Raw genomic sequence first — 5,585 nt, 5'->3', positions numbered from 1 at the left:
GTCATATAGGGTTGCTGTGAGTCGAAATCAGTGGCATCAGGGAGGCTAGTGAGGGGGATGTCACTGAGATGATGGTTGTTTGGACCTGGGTGACATAAGTAAAGGTGGTGGGCAGTGGGCAGTTTCTGGAAGTATTCCAAGTACAGCCAGTGGGATTTCCTGATAGGTTGGACGTGGGGTGTGAGAAAGGGAGGCGTCAAGAAGGAGTCTTGGATTTTGGCCTGAGCAGTTGGAAAGATGGAGTTGCCACTCTGAAAAAGAAAAAAATCAAAACCGTTGCCATTGAGTCGATTCTGACTCATAGCTACCCTATAGGACAGAGTACCCCGTAAGGTTTCCAGGGAGTGGCTGGTGGATTTGAACTGCTGAACTTTTGATAGCAGCCGAACGCTTAACCACTGCGCCAGATGGGATAAATTGTGTGCTGAGCAGGTTCTGAGAATGATCAGGAGGCCAGCTGGGGAAATGTTTGTAAGTTTGAGAAGCCTGATAGACATCCATGTGGAAATTTGAGCGGGAGATGGCATAGCTGAATCTGGGGTCCTGGCTGGAGGTACATGTTTGGGAGTCCCTAGTATGTGTCTAGAATCTAGGATCTAGATGATACTTAAAGCTGAAGACAGGATGGGGTGACCTAGGGAGCAGTGCTCATTGACTGACCGCCTGCTGCATACTGAGCCCTAACCCAGACACGGGGGCTGGGATGGGAGGGGACATAAACCTGGCTGTAATGTGGTGCCCGCCTAGGGTCTGTCATTTCCTTGGGAGACAGAGCATGCCTTGGCCAGGCAGTGAGGAACCCTTAAGATGGAGTGCAGTACAATTTTAATTAAATGGTTCAGACTGAGAGCAGAGGAAGCTGAGCAGGGTGTGGTTGTGAGTCTAGAGTGCTTGGAGCCAGCTGCAGGAGGGGGGCTTGTCCTAGGCCTGAAGGGACAAGCTGAGCAAGGCCAGGCCAGGAGGAGGGCAAGGGCGTTCCTGGCAAGAGGAACAGAGCAGGTAAAACAGGCAAGAGTGTGCCAGAGAGGAGATGAACTTGACTGTGGCCAGAGGGGCTGGGGTTGTAGGAAGAGCTTGGATTTTTGGAGTTCATGTCCCTGCTGGGAACTTTGGTCAGTTACTTAACCCTGCTGAACCTCGTGTGCAAAATGGGACATCCCACCTCCTTCACGGGGTTGCTGGGAGGGTGTATTAGAACCTAACAGTTGATCTGGGAAATAATAACATGCTCAGCCCAGCACGTGGCACACAGTAGGCACTCTGCACGCTTGTTCCTTTCGCACATTCAGCCTCAGAGGTTCACCCACCCACCCCAGGGGTCGCCTCCTGGCAGCCCAGCAAAGAGCAGAGCTTGGAGAGAGCCACCGTGGACAACACTGGGCTGGTGCTGGTGCCAGGCAGACCTGCCTGCTGTCTCTCACCAGGCAGACCGGAGGTCTGGGAGGCCTGCAGTGCCTGGAGCCCTGGCTACCTTTCCTGGGCCCTCTTCTATTTTAGGGCTTAGTCCCAATGGACGAGGAAGCCTTGTCTGGCCCCACCGCAGCTAATGACAGCCTGGCCTGCCCGCCATTTAAAAACAGCTCTGCTATTTTTACCGACAAGAGGCAGCTGGCCAATCCTCCCCAGGCAGTGCCGACACAGGATGATTTTAGGAAACCAAGGCCTTGCTAGGAAGACGGGTCATTGTCCCAAATCACAGATCTGCGATTGGGCAGGATGTGCCCACGGAACCTTCCAGGGGGGTGCCAAGCATCACCTTTATACGGTGATCTGAATTTAGAAATAATTTTACCCTTGCCAGTAGGGCTCAGAAGGAATTGCTCAGCCTCTTCACCCGAATCCTCACTGGTGTCTCTGGGAATGAGGAGGCCTCTGTCCGCAGGAGAAGGGGTCCCAGAAAGGATAGGGCTGGTGTGGGCATGCCCATGGGCCAAGTCCAGAGCCAGGGGAGGGCTTTTTATACCCATAAAGACATTTCTCCTCAGCCCTTTAATTGGGAGTAGTTTAAAATGGTTCTTACCAGGTGGGAATGCTGATGATTTCCTTTCCTTCTTTCTAAGAAACTATTTTTTAAAAATGGCTCTAGGCCTCTAGGTAGAGACTGGGAAAGAAGAGAAACAGCCTAAGGGATGGGGTAGAATCTTTGAGTGGTGCAAAGGGTTAACTTGCTTGGCTGCTAATATTGGTTCTAGTCTACCCAGAGGTGCCTTGGAAGAAAGGCCTGACAATCTATTTCTGAAAGATCACAACCATTGAAAACCCTGTGGAGCACATTCTACTGTGACGCCCATTAACCCTCCACCCCCAAAACAAACAAACCGAAAAACAAACCCACTGCCGTTGAGTTGATTCCAACCCATAGCAATCCTATAGGACAGAGTAAAACTGCCCCATAGGGTTTCCAAGGAGTGGCTGGTGGATTCCAACTGCCAACCTTTTGATCAGCAGCTGAGCTCTTAACCACTGCGGCATCAGGGCTCCTGACACACATTAAAGAGTGAGGTAAGTGCTCAGGTGCAGTGCCACCAGGAAGTCTCTGCCCTTCAGATAGGCAGGGTTGGATTGTATTGGCCACAGTTTGTATTTAAGTAAAATAATGTTTTTTTCTCTGCTGCCTAATTTCTAAACAAGATTGTGTATTTTTATGAGCTTTTGCTTGATTGTCCCTGAAAGCAGCAGTCATCCTGCCCCTCCCACCCCCCACCCCACCACCCCACCATCCTCTCTGCAGCAGTCGTGGGGGCTGTTCGCAACCTCAGATCCACCAGCCTCTTTGTCTGCTGGGCACATCTTGGCTTGGCTTCCACACCTGTTCTGTCCCTGACCTTCCCTGCCTCACACCCCCACTCCCTCCCCTCCTGTGCAAGCTCCTCGCTCTGTCTCCCTGACACCGTCATTCTTTGGCCCCTTTCCTGCCTTGCAGGTGCCCTCCTTCTCTTAGAGCAGAGCCCCATTCTGCCTCCTTTCTTCCTGTTGTTGTTGGGTACAGTCGAGTCGATTCCAACTCAAAGAGACCCCATGTGACATAATAGAACTGCCCAGTAGGCTTTTCTTGGCTGTAATCTTTACTGGAGCTGATTGCCAGGTCTTTCTCCCATGGAGCTACTAAGTGGGTTTAAACCGCCAACCTTTTGATTAACAGCGAAGTGGTTAATGTTATGCTGCCAGGGCTCCTTCTCTTCTTCCTAAACCACCTCAGACATCCAGCTACTTGCCCTCCCTCTTGGTCCCTCAATGTGGCGGCTTATTGCTTTGCAGTTTTCTCAGGTCTCTGAGTGCAGGGCTGTGCCTCCCTCATCTTTGGTGACCGGCATGTTACAGCCACACTCCCCTGTTTGATGAATGAACGGCTCTGTGGAGCCCTTCGTGGTTTACAAGGTGATTTCTCATCCCTGACTTTACTGAGCAATCCTACCTCCATAATCTTGGGGGCCAAGAATTTAAGTGGCAGAACTAGGACCAGAACCCGGCTTGTGGGACCCCGTGTCTCCCTGTGACTATAGCACCTACTCTGGTCTCCTCTGCCCACTCTGGTCCCTTTCATCCACTCTGGTCCCCTCTGCCCGCTCTGGTCCCCACTGCCCTCTCTGGTCGCCACTGCCCTCTCTGGTCCCCACTGCCTGCTCTGGTCCCCTCTGCCCGCTCTGGTCCCTTCTGCCCGCTCTGGTCCCCTCTGCCCACTCAGTGCAGCCTGCTGTCCCGTTTCCACGTCCCCTCCGTCTCCAAGGCTCCCACTTCTCCTTCAGGTTGGCATGGGTGGCTGGCTTTGCAAGTTACTGTTTATTCCCGTGACCCTGGGAATAAAGAAAGCTGAGCCACCCAAGAAAGAAGTGCTGACTAGGGGAACATAGGCCCCGTGAGCAGGCCCACTCTTTTCCTGATTCTTGGGCCTGTGGGTAATACCCATCTGGGGTGGTGGGGCCCACTCGGGTGCCTTCCTGTAGTAGCCGAGGGGGAGACACAGATGTAGACAGATGTTGTGGGTCTGTCCGGAAAGGCTTGCAGCTGTGGCCCAGCTGTTGGGGAGACCAGCGCTTCCTGGCTCCTGGAGGCCTGGGGCTTGCTGCAACCTCTCACGGATGTTGCTGGCGCCTTGGCGGCAGCCCTGTGCCAAGGTTTCTTCCTAGATCAGCAGAGAATCACTGTGGGCCTGGGTGGAGGCCTCAGGGGGTGGTGAGAAGGGCTTCATGCAAGGTGAGGGGTGTCCCCACATCACATTCACTCTCCATGGGATGCAGGGGGTGGGGGGTGGGCTGGGGGCAGCACCTCTGTAGTGGGTTAGGGGAGGAAAGTCAGGTGTGGTGGCAGAGAAATCCTGCACGAGGAGCCTGGTGTCTATGTCCCCGGCCTGCCCCCCAGCTCCCACACTGAGGAGAACTGCAGGGGACCCCCTTTAAGCCCCCTTCTTCCCAAGCACTAATCTTTCATGAGTCTTCTGTTATCAGGTCACTGCCCCTAAAACCTTCAGTGGCTCCCGTGGCTGCTCAGCCCTGGCTACAGAGACTACCTGGGAGCTCGCTCTCTTTTTTTAACCATTTTAAAAAATTATCTTTGCTTACTGTTGTTGAGAATATACATGGCAGAACGTACACCAATTCCACAATATCTACATGTACAGTTCAGTGACGTTGCTTACATTCTTCAAGTTGTGCAGCCATTCTTGCCCTCCTTTTCTGAGTGGTTCCTCCCCCATTAACATAAACTCACTTCCCCCTAAGCTTTCTATCTAGTCAATTTGATCTCATATAGATAGTTCTTAAAAGAGCACAATGCTCAAGGCAGACATTCTTTGCTAATTAAACTATTGTTTGGTTTAAAGAAGACTTCAGGGGATATTTTTGCTTTAAGGTTTATATCTCTGGACAATAGTTTCAGGGGTTCATTCAGCCTCAGTGGCTCCAGAAAGTCTGGATTCCATGAGAATTTGAAATTGTATTCTGCATTTTCCTCCTTTTGAACAAGAGTCTTCTATAGAATCTTTGATCAAAATGTCTTGTAATTACCCAGGAGCTTTTAATGATTCTGATGCCCAGACCCCACCCTTTAGAGGTTCTCATTGGATTGGTCTGGGGTGGGGCCCAGGCATCTGAATTTTGCATGGGCCTCAGGGTTGTGAACCACCACCCTAGAGGATAAATTTCCAGGTATCGCTCTGGCCTCCCATAACTTGGTCTCAATCTACAGTTTCCCTTCTTGTGTCTTAGCCTCCTTGGTCCAGCCAGGCCAGCTGCTTCACAGCCCCCGATGCTGGACACCACCCTTGCCTCTGTGCCGCCCCATCTGGCTCCTGCTCCCTTCATCCAAATCTAACCAGGCTGGGTGCCCACTGAGCCCCCATGCCCTCTGGGAAACTTCCCTTCAGTCAGCCTCGCTGTCCCTGCTCTCCCATCAAGTGACCTGGTGCCAGTTGTTGCTAAGATTGCTTGTTAAAAAGACTGCTGCCCCCATGGCATAAGCCCTCACACCAGAGATCTTTACCCCCTGAGCTGCTTCATCTCTTGCTGACCCTTGACTCTCTGGGCCTTTCTGATATTTCCCCAACCTGGGAGCCGGGTCGCAGGGCTGTATGCATGGCCCTCTGCTCT

The 5,585-nt window shown here is 52.3% G+C and overlaps 1 protein-coding gene across 1 annotated transcript in view; it reads left to right on the top strand.

The window, feature by feature from the left end:
• PALD1 (phosphatase domain containing paladin 1) overlaps window positions 1-5,585 on the top strand; it is a 47,499-nt gene that overhangs the window by 37,262 nt on the left and 4,652 nt on the right. The window lies entirely within an intron of this gene.

The sequence above is a fragment of the Trichechus manatus genome, unplaced genomic scaffold (assembly GCF_000243295.1).
Source record: "Trichechus manatus latirostris isolate Lorelei unplaced genomic scaffold, TriManLat1.0 scaffold00163, whole genome shotgun sequence".
In the NCBI taxonomy this organism is placed as follows: Eukaryota; Metazoa; Chordata; class Mammalia; order Sirenia; family Trichechidae; genus Trichechus; species Trichechus manatus.
Note: the sequence above shows the minus strand (reverse complement) of the source record. Positions and strands in the feature narration are given on the sequence as shown.